The 14,337-nt window shown below is 44.9% G+C and overlaps 1 protein-coding gene across 1 annotated transcript in view; it reads left to right on the top strand.

Annotated features, from left to right (window-relative positions):
- IGSF11 (immunoglobulin superfamily member 11) overlaps positions 1 to 14,337 on the top strand; it is an 83,649-nt gene that overhangs the window by 57,347 nt on the left and 11,965 nt on the right. The gene's annotated exons all lie outside the window — the stretch shown is intronic.

The following is a 14,337-nucleotide window of genomic DNA, read 5'->3' on the forward strand; positions in this document are numbered from 1 at the left end:
CTAGCAGAGATGTCAGACCTGCCCATGAGAAGCAGAGCTGGAGACTGGCCAGCAGAAGAGTTGCTTCACAGGGTCCAGAAGCATAAACTTGGAGGCTAAATTTGGAGGCTCAGTAGAGAAGACCTATTCAGTCATGGCTGATCTTGTGACCTAGAAAGATGCCTAGATCTTGTGACCTACAAAAATGTGACCTAGAAAGTGGCTCTGCCACTGATCTGCCCTGTGATCCCAGAGAATTCTCTTCTGTTCCCACATCCATAAAATGGGGGCAGTGATGTAGGGTTGTGAGAATTTTCCAGCTAGTGACTGTGAAAGGCTCTGTCAACTTGGGTTGAAAAAGCAATGTTTCTGTCTTGTAGGGAGTCAGTGTGAAGGTGTTGGTGGGGCAGAGCAGAAGAAGGCAGGCTGTGCTCACTAGTTCGCATCACCTCTATTGGAGATGTTCTCACTCACCTTTTCCCTCTCTCCTCCCCATATGTGTGCCATGGAATGTAGGTATGGCTAAGCAAAGCATAACAAAATCACAAGTTTCCCCACACCTATGGGGCCAGAATATCTCCATCCATCACCTCTTCATCATCCCACATCACCCACATCCATCCACGCTTCCTGAAGATGGACAAGTCAAGAGTTGTGCAAAGTCCGGAGGAGGCAGGAGAAAGCATTAACTGTGCTTAAAAATAACAAGGTTACCATGGATCTCAGAAGACACACACCTCCCCGCTTTCTCCCCAGAGTGTTGCACTATATGCAGGCAGGGGGCCTGCCAGAGCTCTAGTCAATATGCTGCATGTTTGCTCGGAGGAAATGCCTTTTTGTTTACACGGGAGAGAGAGAAGCTTAGAGAAGAAACCTGGCACAGAGCAGTTGGGATTCGGTTAATCTGCTTAGAAATACATTAATCGGAGGATCAGATGTTGTCAACAATACTCTTTCTCCCTCACCCTTCTCTCTTGCAGTACCATGCTCATCACTGTTCCCATTGGGTCTTATTCCTCACCCTCCTCCACACATCCCTCTTCTCCCCTGCTGTGAAAGTCAGGGAGTAATGAAGCACAAGGAGATTACAGCAAAATTAACAAACAAAATATAAATCCTAGATCTAAATGAAAATTAAAAATGGATCTTCTGCTGTTTATTTGCATCCCTAAAAATAACCTTCTGCCTAAGCTTAACTGAATGTAGCCAGGATTTCCCTGGAAAACTTGGAAAAATCCTAAAAGATGGCCTAGTAGTGGAAATAGTGTCTGCCTGTTTCCCTCCGAGACTTCATCCATCTCACCCAAATACAACAGGAGGCTGCAGGACAAGCTGTGGCCCCACCCTGAGATGCAGCATTATCATGGCATTAACATAGTGACTGAGTAAAAGACAGCTCCAAGCCACCAGCCTTTATTGCCTTCAGCAGGATCTGTGGTACTTGGCTTCTGGTTAACATCTCTTGCCTAAAGATGGAGAACTGTAGTTGCCAGCAGTCACAATTTTGTGGATGCTCTGATTAGAAATGGAACCGGTTTCTGCTCCTCTTTTTAATGCAGTAAGGACATTACCTGTATGGAGAGAGAGTTCTGAGAGGAGGGTTTGCTACTACTGGCGTATTCCTCAACACCTTGCTGCTTTCAGAGAATCACAGAATCACAGAACTGCAGGGGCTGGAAGGGACCTCACAAGATCACCAACTCCAACCCCCTGCTAAAGCAGGTACCCTGCGTGCACAGGTAGTTGTTCAAACAGGTCTTGAATATCTCCATAGAAGGAGAATCCACAACCTCTCTGGTTAACCTGTTCCAGTATTCCATCACCCTTACCATAAAGAAGTTCTTCCACATGTTTGTGTGGACCTTTCTATGTTCAAGTTTTAGTCCATCGCTCCTTGTCCAATTGCTATGCACCACTGAGAAGAGCCTGGCTCATCCATTTGCCTCCCACCTCACTTCACCTTCACCTCACTTATGTATAAACATTGATAAGATCCCCCTTCAGTCTTCCTTTCCCTATGCGGAACAGACCCAGGTTACTCAGTCTTTCCTCATAGGTGAGATACTCCAGGCCCTTCATCATCTTTGTGTCCCTTTGCTGGACTCCTTCTAGGAGATCTCTGTGTTTTTGAACTGAGGAGCCCAGAACTGGGCACAGCATTCTAAATGTGGCCTCACCGGTGCAGAGTAGAGGGAGAATCACCCCCCTTTGACCTGCTGGCCATGCCCTTTTTAATATAACCCAGAATTTTCCTGCCAGGGTTTTCGTATCTGGCCTCTGGTGAATTTACAAGGAAACACAGGTATCATCCTGCACCTGCATGGAGCGGAGGTTGAGGCCAGGTTTGCTGTTTTCTGAGCACCGTTGTTGTAGAATAACTGTTGTCACAGGAGTATTTGTTCTACATGTTCTGTTTTCTTCTAACATTGTTTTTCTATATTAATTTTTCAAGAAAAGCACCAAAACAAAAAGCATTGCAGTGAACAAGATATCAGTACCAACCGGGGGATAAAGAAGGAGGCGGACAACTACTGCTTTGTATTCATAATGTTTACTTTGCATATGTGCTGTTTGATATTCCTGGGCTTTGTCCTCAGATGTGCAGCGTCCTCTTTCATTCTCATTACAAAGGTATAATCATAGGCAATGCAGGATGTTCAGTGTGGCTTACTTAATTTCAGATGAAACCTTTAACTTCAGGAACATCCGACCTTTGAGCCATTGTTTTAACAGCATTACAGTTGCATTCATTTTGGAGATTTTGCAATCCCGTATTAATCCAAATTCCATTGAAGTCAATACACAGACACCCATTGTCTTAAGCTGGGGTTGGTTCAGGTCATTACTCTTTAGCTGAGAAAAGGATAGGGACAAAGGAGGGGATGCAGCTTCAGAGCTCAGCTTCTTTTTGTTCTTTTGAGGGTGAAGTAAAGGCCAGCTAGGAGAGAAATTGGGATGGGTAGAAACGTGTTGTTGTTGGGGTGCAGGCAGCATGAAGGAACTGCAGGAGTGATTGCCTCAAACAGGAATTAAGGAGCAATCTGGACAGGGTATACATCTTCTCTTCCACAGTAAAATGTGCCCTTGTGCCTGCTTCCCCCCTTGTGACACAGACAGCCATGGAAGTCTCGATGCAATAACTTCAGAAGACCTTGGCTTAGGCATTGGTCCCACAACCAGCAAGTGGACATAAGACTTCCCAGAAGGTTCTGTCCATACGTTGTGCCAAGAAGACAGAAATGCTGAGTTAGCAAGGTCACAAATACCTGCATCTTGGCTGTCTCCCAGCAGATGGGAGGTAGAGAGCCAATAAACCTCATGGAGACAAGTGCCTTTGATGGCAGCTCTGTGTGTTAACTGCTCTATTGCTCCTGGACTGGAGCTAGGGTTCTGCTACCTGCTGGACTAGTTCACAGAGCTGAATCTGTGCATTGGGTTGTAAGGAGGATCAGGGGAATTACAGGCATGTCAGCCTGACCTTGGTGCCAGGGAAGGTTATAGAACAGAATGTGGGGGAAAACTGGAGGATCAGGCCCAGCCAGCATGGGTTCATGAAAGGCAGGTCCTTCTTGACCAACCTGATTTCCTTTTATGATCGAGTGACCTACCTGTTGGATAAGGGAAAGGCTGTTAATGTGGTCTGTCTAAGCTTCAGCAAAGCTTTTGACACTGTTTCCCACAGCATTCTTCTGGAGAAGCTGGCAGCCTGTGATTTGGACAGGTACTTTCTTTTGCTGGGTAAAGAACTGGCTGAATGGCCGAGCCCAGAGAGTGATGGTGAACAGAGTTAAATCCAGCTGGCAACCGGTCACAAGTGGTGTTCCCCAAGGGTCAGTACTGGGATCTGTCCTCTTCAATATCTCTATTGATGACCTGTGGAAATAGTGTTGCTAGCAGGAGAAGGGAAGTGATCATCTCTATGTACTCAGCACTGGTGAGGCTGCACTTTGAGTACTGTGTTCAGTTTTGGGTCTCTCACTACAAGATATTCAGGCCCTAGAGAGTGTTCAAAGAAAGGCAGCAGAGCTGGTGAGAGGTCTGGAGCACAGGCTTTATGAGGAACAGCTGAAGGAGATGGGATTGTTTAGTCTGTGGAAGAAGAAGCTCTTGGGTGACCTTATCATTCTCTACAACTACCTATAGGAAGGCTGTGATGAGGTGTAGGTTGGCATCTTCTCCCATGTTACTAGCAGCAGAACTAGAGGGAATGACCTCAAATTATGCCAGGGGAGATTCAGGTTGGATGTTAGGAAATAATTCTTCAAGTGAGCAGTCAGGCAGTGGAATGGGCTGCCCAGAGAGGTGGTGGAGTCACTGTTCTTGGAGGTGTTGGAGAAACATTTAGATATTGTACTGAGGGGCATGTTTTAGTGGCCAGTATTGGTGATAGACTGGATGATCTTTTAGAACTTTGGTGGTTCTATGATTCTGTTCTATTTAAGGGATTTGTTTGCCTGAGTAAAGGAGGGTGTGATGGCATTGCTGCATCCACTCTGTTCATGGTCAGTAAGAAGCAGAGAGAGGACACAAGAGCATAGATTTCAGTGTGAGCTGCTATAAGAAAGTACACAGTGTCCTTTCCAGCATGGTGTCCCTGCTGTTTTTAACCATGCTAGTTAGATTAAACCTGGTAGAGGCACATGTTCTCAGCTTGGGCAGAGTTTTACTTGTACCGAGGACAAATACACATAGACTTGGGGCTGGCCTGTATCTCCAGCATGTCACATAGATCCAGTCTGAGCTTTCCCTTCAGCTGTATGTGTTGATGAAAAATTGCTTTTTTAAATCAAAGACTGTTTTTCACTGAAGTGTCCCTTGCATTCTTTTCTTCATTTCCTTCTTCCTGTAGAAAGTGGTCAGGGTAGAAGAAATAAATGGGAAAGAAGGTTTTTAATTTCTTCTGACATTGGTTTTGATTTTGCCATAAGAAAAAAGAGTAGGAAACAAATGGAGAGAAGACAAGGAAGGAAATGAAAAGAAACCCTTTCGGTTGCTTTTTTATTTAAGTTCAGTCTAGAAAACTATCAATTGCTTTTCTGCTTTTTTTTCCTCTTCATCTCTCTGTTTCTTGTATTCCTTTCTCATACTTTACTTCCTCCAAGGCCACTGCTCTTCCAAGAACAGAAAAAGCCAGAAGTGCTGATATTTGCATGGGGGGTAGGAAGGAGCCTTGCAGGGAGGCATTGCCTCAGGTGGAAGCACTCCCCTGAGCAGTGTTTCTTAGAACTCTGCTGCTGTTATAGTTAGAAAGCCAGTCTGTGATCCAGCAGTGAGTTTTATTGCTAATAATGACGATCGATGGGCTAAAGAGAAATATTTTTCTCGTACAGTTTAATAGCATTTTACTGTTCCTCTGCTTCTTTTCCTTGGATATGTCTGTTTCATTCTGTACCTTCCTCCCTCCACAATGATGGCTTTCTTTTTCTGCAGGAAAGTGTGTTTTATGGGTTCTCACTTAATCATGCCTGATCCAGTATTGTTACTGGGGTCCTTCTCCTTTTATACCTTTTTTTCTGATACAGTTGAGTATGGCAGATCCCTGCAGAGAGGGATGTACTTTTTGGAGGTATCCAGCAAGCCAGACATTATCTCTGTCCCCGTCTCCCTCCCTCTTAATCCAAACAGTTCTTGCTTAGATGCTAGCGTCATCATTTTTAATGACACATGTTGATACCTGAAGCTTTCAGTATGTTCATTAATTAAGGCTCCTGGGGTGTATTCCCTGCTGGCCACTCTGAGTGCATACACACACACTGCAGAGGGGTTCACCTGGTGCTGGAGCATACGCTGTGCTTCCTGTTGGTGTCCGCCTTTAACACTTGGCCATTCCTCAAAGCCTCACCCCCCCATTTAAAAGGGAAGGGGGCCTGGGATGCCTTGGAGGGGCAAAGAGACACAACAGGGTTTGACAGGATTTGCACTGCAAATTAAGTGCTGAGTGCTAACATTTGACACTCTACCTTGGTGGAGGTTTTGGGTAGCCCCTCACAGAGAAACCTGTCAGAAACCCAAGCATCCAGAAAAAGGGGGGAAAAAACACCCTGCCACCTCTTGTTTTTCGCTTCTCAAAGGATGCAAAACACCAAATGGGTGCTCTGTGGCCTTGTCAGCTCCAGCAAGCACACCTACTCCATTGCCTGAAGGAGGAAGGTGCTCTCATGGCGGAGAGCTTCCCTGCTTCCCCTCCCTCCCCACAACCTTTATTTGCTGTCCAAAGCTGGAGGTACGTCCAACACTGCACATTCCCATGAACGGAGGTGCATACAATGCCCTTCAGCTTGAGGATGCTATTTTCCCCCCTCACAGGGTCTTTTCATAGCCCTGACTAGACGTACTGTCAGCAGGCACAACCACTCCTCTTCAGACCACCTCTTCTTGTATCTTGCTGGCACTATCAGCACTGCAGAGGAAATCTGTGCAATGTGTCACTAAGAGGGCTGCAGGAAAGAGGGTAAGTGAGAAGATGAACAAGAATCTTCTCTCACCACTAGGCACCCATCCTCTTAGGCAAGAGCTGTGTACCAAACCCATTAATTACTTTCAGCCAGGGATGTTCATGCCAAAAGACTAATGGAATCTTGTTTTCATTTGTTAGACTTCCTCTACCTGAAAAGGGCTTTATTTTCTTTGTCCGTCCTCTAAGCTTATGCATTATTGCTGCATGTGCAGAAAGGATGCTGTCTCCCAGCCTAGCAGAAGTGCTTCCTTTGCTGCTGTATCTCCTGCTTCCTAGAGTATGGAAAAGATTTTAACATATTGTGACACGAGTGCGGAAATACATATTAGTAGATCCTCCAATAATGACATCTGGGCAGGAAATTGGAAAAAGCTTTGCTAAATGTGATCTCTGGATGGGCAGCACCCTGTGCCAGCCTCCACAGAGCACAGTCTCACAACACCACTTTGTCTTTAGAGCTGAATTCTTTACCTGTGGTATGTGTTTACAGGGGACATAAATAACATCTCTGCAACAGCCTCAAAATACAATACCTTCTGAGCTTTTGTGTTTTTAGGATTTATCCTTTATAATGCTAATCTTTTGCAAACTCTTGGTTCCTCATGCTTGGAGATCACCCCTCTCTTGCTAGATTTTTGCTTTAGCTATTCCATGCTCTCCTTAGAAAGGGACTAAACACCTGTGGGCTCTTGCACCCATACTACAGAACAGTGGACATCCCTTCCATTCATCTCTATGGGTCGGCAGTCAGGCCTTCCTGATTCAACTCCACAAGTCTCCCTCTGGTCAGGATGGGGGTTAGGGAAAGGTTCTTCACCAGTGGGCAGTGGGGTCCTGGGAGAACCTTCTCCCCCACCCACTGATATAATCTCCATGCTTATGTTCATGTTACAGCAGTCCCTCATGCGGTCATGTCTTTGAGCAGGGGAGAGCTGGTGTGAGCGCTCACAGAAGGCAAGGAAAGCAGGTCGGGCAAACACTGTTGAAGCAAATTCAGGCTTATTATTCAAACAGATGTTCATGAATATATTTTGCCATATTTGCAGAGTCTTAATTGTAATCTGACCTGATGGGCACATGAGTTAAAAAGTAGAAGACTGAATTTATAGAGGGAGAGATGAGCTGAGAGGTGACCTACTGATCTGGGCTCTGAAGAGTAAGAGTTCTCCTTTAATTCTGCACAAGTCACCTGGGGTGAGTCCTTGTCACCTAGCAAGTCACTCGGGTTATTGCTCCTTCCCTTCCCTGAGGTGCTCAGACCCTGCTGGGAAAAGGCATCCATGCCCAGAGCAGGACGGCTGGATTCCACGTTCATTCTTAACTGTTGCTTTCTTTACTTTCCACTCTTGGCAAACACAGAAGGGTTTTGCTGCTTCTTTTCCCTCCCAAGTTACTCTTCTGTTTTTAACCCACACGTCTTCCGTAAGGATCTGTGAAAACTTTACCTGGCAAGACACCTCCTGTGAAGTTTTGGTGTCACCAGATGAGTAACACAACAACTTCCTTGCCTGATGAACAACAAAGAATCTGGGAAGAATCCCAAGCCTATTTTTATTATTTTCCTCTGGAAACTATTATTAACATTTCTTAAGAAGATAATTTTATCCCTGCAGGCTCTAGTGATGTTTCTAACATCTAAGCAACCTGATCAAGCTGTAGATGTCCCTGTTCAATACAGGGGAGTTGGACTAGATGACCTTTAATGGTCCATTCCAACTCACATGATTCTTTGATTCTTTGCAGCAAGATGGCACACTGCAGTTTGGGAATGATTCTTCTTCCCATTATGAAAACGAGTTTGATGAATCTTTTGGAAAAGATGGAGAAACATCATTGAGTTGTGGCAGCCTGGGCTGTGTCTTGCATAGATGCTTCCTTTCTTTGAGGTGTTACCTCACCTTTGAGGTGAGTGTCTGTGCACTCCACATCACTTGGCTAAAATTAGGGGTGTTTGCATGCACCAGCAAACTGAGCGCCACTGTGTGCTGGAATGGGGAAGTATTGTTTTGAAGAAGCCCGCTTGCTCCCATCAGGATGGGGTCCATCAGGACTGCAGGGTGAGTGACAGCACATTGAAATGGGACTCTGAGGCCACCAGCATGAACTTTTTCAAGATCCTTGGAATCCCAACAAGGCTTCTCTGGGCCAGAAGGATAAATGAGGAAAACAGTGAGTACCTGCTCTGGCTTACAGAGAAGGGAAAGAATTTGGAGAGACTTTGTTATGTGGAGTACCACTGATCTGAGCTTTTAATAATGCAATGGACTTGTAAGTGTTCCAAACGATGAGATTTGTGAATGAATTTTTAATCCGGGGGTTTAACATTAAAGATTAAAGTGTGTGTTTTGAATTTCAAAAAGAGAATTTACCCTCAAAAGGCTAAAAAAGGCTAAGACTTGCTTCAGTGGCTTCTTATGGTTTTATTTCTTTTTCTTTTTTTTTTTTTTTTTTCCCCTTGGGTATACATGAAAGCAAAAAAAAAAGCAAAGAAAAGGGAAAACACAGCATCCGGACTGAGCCTGGGGAATCTTCAACTCGTTGTTAAGCCAGTGTCCAATTGGGCTCTTTCATATTAATGTTGCTTTGTGTGCTCTTAGACCTGGCAGGAGTGACAACATCTGTGTGAAAAACTGAGCCAGCTGTGCAGAAGAAAATCTTCCTTAGTTCAGAGCAGTTGTGTGCTTTGCTGCTTGGGCGTAAGCAACTTCTTGCATCTGTTGTGGAGGGAAAATGTGCAAAGTGTTTTCCTGAGACTCTAACTCTAAAAGACAAGAGAAGCCCATAGCAGCTCCTGTAAAAGAGAATTTAGGACATTGGGGAAGGGAAGAAGAGAGGGGAGGCATTAAATAAGACAGCACTGTGGGGTTTGGTCACCCAGGGTTAACACTGAGGACCTGGCATCAGAAAAGAAGGTGGTAAGGAGAGAGACACGTTGTCTTGTATGGTAACAGCAATGGCTGTACTAACTGAAAACCCCTTCAAGCATGTTATGACAGTGCTTTGTGTCTTTTGAAAACACCCATAAGAATTTTGGGAGCATTTGAGATCCTGGCCTGGAGTACTGTGGAGCAGAGCCGCTTGCAGAAAGCATTTACCCCTACCATCGTGTGGGTCTGCAGCAGAGTTGAACACAGTGAACCTTCCTGGCTGTTTTTTTCCCTCTCTGATAAGAAATGTGTGTGTTAATTTGAAATCAATACTAATACTTGGCACAGTGGCAGAGAGTGTGATTAATAGTCAGAGCGAGGCCCATGAATCAGGTGACAAAGCCCTGTTCGTGTCTCCCCATTGACCTGAAGCGTGGTGCTGAGGTGAGTTATAGCCTTTCTCCACCTCGGTTTTCCTCACTGCAAAATGGAGGCTTTCCGCATTGCCCCACTGCCTTACCTGCTGCCGTATGTTAGAACAACCAGTGAGACTTCCTACAGTTGTAAGTGGATGGACATATGTTCTTTAATATGGCTGTGCACGTTTTAATGTATTGGTCCTGTTTCCACCAGGAAACAAGGTGGGAGGGGGTTGTCCAAACAACTGGGAAAGGGGGAGTTCATGTAGAAGGCCAGAAATGCATGCAACAAAGCTTTGGGTTTGGGGGCAAAACCTGGCACGTCAACAACTTCAGCACCAGACTTCACAAGAAAAACAACTATAGCTCCTGGTGTTCCCATGTGAAGAGTGGGCTGGAGGTGTGTGGGGAAAACCCAGTGTATCCTCTCCATTTCATCTCATAGCGTAGTGATAGTGCAGACTTTTTAGTGGATGGAACGAAAGCCAGAGGAAATTTCCATTGTCGAAAGACTGTTCTCATGGAAGGGCGTAGTGTATTGAGTATGTGCTCACAGTACTGTAGCGTTACTGAATAAAATAATACAAAGTCAGAATTTATATCATATCTAAATACGTGGCAAAAGTTTAAATGGAGTGTTTCCACCTTATTGAATTGAAGTGTGCCAATATTGCCGTAATTAAATGAGAAAGTCGAAGCAATTCATTTTGTCTTCACTCGCTGAAAATGTCATCAAAGTTGATATTCTTACATCCTATTTTGATTTTAATGAAAACTCTTTTCCCAGTGGAAAATTGTCCTTTTACAACCTCTTTCAGACTCATAATCCGATGCATTCAATTACTGACCTGGCATTTGCCAGATCAGAAGACATCTTTTTTTTTTTTTTTCCTTTTCAATTTAAATGAAATGCATTTTATTTTATTTTATTTTATTTTATTTTATTTTATTTTATTTATTTTATTTTATTTTATAATTTTATTTTATTTTATTTATTTTATTTTATTTTATTTTATTTTTTTCCTGTTTATTCATAATAATTTTATATCCAGAGTAGCTTGGGATTAATGAAGTATAAAATACGGAGGTCTAATATCGCCGAACATCCTCGAGGATACCAGGTTCAATCTTGACTGCTTTTGGAAACTGAAAATGATGCTTTCCTGCCTTTATGAGGCCTGTTTTCAGCATCAGGTACGAGGCAGAGCAGTTGCACTGTGGCACGCTCTCACTTTAAAGGCTCTCCTCTCTCTCCTACCAGCCGGCCGCAGGAGTTTTGTTATCAAAATGGATGCAAATGCGATTAGACCCTTAAGCCCTGATTTGGCAAGATACTTAAACATGTGCTTGGTTTTTAAACATTAAGTTTATTTCCAGTGAGTTAACTGCCTTTAGAGCAATGGCTGGAATGGATCAAACCAGCCTAAGCGGAGCTGCCCCAGCCACATGTGGGCAGCAAGATGGGTGAACAAGGATTCATAGTTGGGTCATGGAGCAGCTTCACCCTGCCCTCCTGCTGTTCCCCACCACACAAAGTGCCATTATACAGCTTGCCCACCCATCTATCCTGCCCTCCCCTGTGCCACTTCTGTGTGCTAGGCTTTTGTCTTATTCATTATGGGCTGTATCCATCCTACTCAATATGCTATTGAACATATTTAAACCTTAAGTTGGTTTCCCTTATTAAGCAGTTCATCACTATGTTGTGCCTTTCTTTTTCATTTTCTTTTCTTTTTTGGGGGGGGGGGGGAGTCCTTTTTTTTTTTTTTTAACCACAAGAGGAGGAAGAAATTTATTCTTTTGACCATAAATCATTTACAAAGCTGCTGGGCCGTTAATGTATTTTTTATGGCTCGGCAAACAGAAAATAGGAGCGAGTGCCTTAGTGCTGTTCCGACCTGTTTTAATTTCGGCTTCCCAGCCCTGACTCTGTTCCCCTGTCTCGAGAGCAGATCCATTTCCCTTGCAGAGGCACTGGTGGATACCTTCTCCCAAAGGAGGCACTTTGCTGTGTCAGCAATGTCACGTGCTGTTGCCAGCACTTGGCACCAATCCGCAGCGCGTCACATCTCTGCTGACTGGGCTGTGCTGGGAGAATATTAGCAGGGAAAAGGGATGGGTTGGAGGGGACTCAAGGCTATTTTTGCTTTTAGATCCAGGGGAGAGCTCTAATTAGACTCTCGCTCAGGGATAAACAAGTTATGTATGTCTCTCATCCTATCCCATGCAGCCTTACCCTGCACTTTGCATGCTGTGGGCTCAGCCAGCCTCAGGTGTGGTGTAGATATCCATGGGGATGTTTTGGAGGGGCGTTCAGCACAGTGACTGGCTGTTGCAGCTTCTCAAACGTTAAAGACAGGCTCCTATAAGGTTTTGCAACCTGCTTTATGAGAATGAAGCCAATTTAAGCTGCTCTCAGTCACCTCTGTGCCTTCTCTCCTTTTTAGGAAACACAGATGCAAGTATTTGCTGTAAAAGGTCCATTTTTCTTTCTGATGCACTGTGGCAAGCAGCAAGATGATGAAAACAAGGGATGTGGAAGGTTTATGTTGGCATCTGAACTAGGTGAATGAGATGATCTGCAGCTCAGAGCTATTGTTGCTGGCTCCCTTCAAATTCAAGCACAGCCTCCCAGCTTAGATGTGTTTGAGTGGACTCTTGACAAGTTTTTGTTCCCAAGTCTCTTCTGCTAAAGGCTGAAGGCAGACAGTCCATTGAGTAACTGGCCATGGTCACTGAAATTGCTCCCATCCCTTAGACATCCGTTACCATTGAATAATGCCTCCACTGTAGCAGTCAGCAGAACAGGACAGTGCATCTGCAACACAGCTTTTCCCTTTCACAGCAAAGCAAGCTGTCCTGTCCTTCCACCTTCCTCAGCAGATTATGCTAATTAATGCCTGGCTGTGAGATGGAGGCACAGCTTCCTTTCTGCTTTCGCTGCTTTTTGGACAATAACCTTGTTCTGAGGGGCAAGGCAGACTGTGTAGGATGATGATATCCTGAGTTAATGCAACAGGATTTGCTGTCAGAGAACTAGGGATGAAGATAGAGGGACCAGGAATGGTGAAGCACGTTTCTGTGCCCAGCTGGAACTTCACTTTCCTCCCTGCCTGTGTCTGTGGTTTGGAAAACGTCTCTCTAGGCATCTCTGGATGACTTCAAGAGGGAAAGAAATGCCTCGCTCCCTGTTGCAAGGATATAACAACCATGTTTTTACCTCTGCTGTGCTGCTTAACTGTGGCTTTCAGCCATCTGTAAGCAGATTGCAGGCTCCTGGTTTGCCCACCTGAGTCCTGTGGGGGTGAGTCGATGAGTCATAGATGCCTCCAGTGCTGGGTATAGCTGGCAGTGGGCTAATCTGGCACCAAATAGTTCCACAGAGCAAGCTGAATTAAACTTTCCCACCCCTCCCCTTTTGCAAGTCAAGGGGGAAATGAATGAGCACTTGAGTGAGTTCCTGATCCCTTCTGGGTCCCCTCTGGTCTTGCTCATCTGCTAAGGCAAAAAATTCCCCAACCTCAGTAGTGCAGCTGCTCCTTGAGTCCTCAGCAAATGCTGTGGATTCAAGGACTGCCAGCTCAGATCACAGCAGTCTCCGTTTCCAGCCAATGCCGCATGCATCGGAGGGAACTGTTAAACCTTCCGTAATGTACCTAATTGTGCAACACTATACCACGGAGAGGGGATTAACATATGCCCCAGAGCACAACGATTGATTAGTTTTATCCTAGCTAATGTCATTGTAGATGCTATTTTTGTTCCTATCAATGTCCCTTCCTATTTTTATAATCTTCCAATAATATGGTGCAGGGGTTTTGTTGCTGCTGTTGTTTTTTTTTTTTAAGGCTAACTTGCATGCATCTGCATCCTTGTCAGCAGAGATGCAGGGCAGCCATCCCAGTTAGCAGGAGTTGCAGAATTGGTTCTCCCAGCAGCTCCAGGTGGGCTGGATGCCGGCACAGAAGTAAAGGCAGTACTGGAAGCACAGCAGGAGCCCAGAACTGGAATGGATTATTTGGGTCATTGGGATCCCACTATATCCCTGTTAGCTGTCTGTTCTAGCGCTATGCTCTTCTCACAGTTCAACAACCTCTGCCAGATTTCAGGTACTAGGATCTGCTGGAAGAGCACCTGAAGAGCACCATTCACTTACACAAGGACCTTAATGTAATGCAATCCCTATGAAATGGAGGGCGCAGACGCTTTTGATCTCCTTGGTAGGTTTGCATGCTCAGCAGTTCAGCATATCCATCTAAGGTCTAAATCTGGGCAAACAGGGATCTCAGACTAACAGCAGTCCTCTGAAGATACGTGGAGCTGAGCAACAGGGATTCTGTGGCACAAATGAGGAAGCAATCAAATTCCTCAGTGATTATCATCTACATGTTATGAGAGTCTCTTTTTTTCCCCATTAAAGCTAACCCGGCTCCTCTGACAAAGACATGGGAGCAAAGTGACAGTGTTCTTTAAGTATGCATTGCGGAAGGCTTTCCTGCCCTTTTTGGTCTTGTCCAACTTTCATCTTCGCTTTATGGCTGCAGGTTGGGGAGGTCAGGGGCAGGGAGATGTGCTCCATGCTATATCAATCAGACAGCTGTTTGAAATCCTCCTC

This window comes from Coturnix japonica, chromosome 1 (genome assembly GCF_054131305.1).
Source record: "Coturnix japonica strain WE chromosome 1, WE-NBRP24, whole genome shotgun sequence".
Taxonomy (NCBI): Eukaryota; Metazoa; Chordata; class Aves; order Galliformes; family Phasianidae; genus Coturnix; species Coturnix japonica.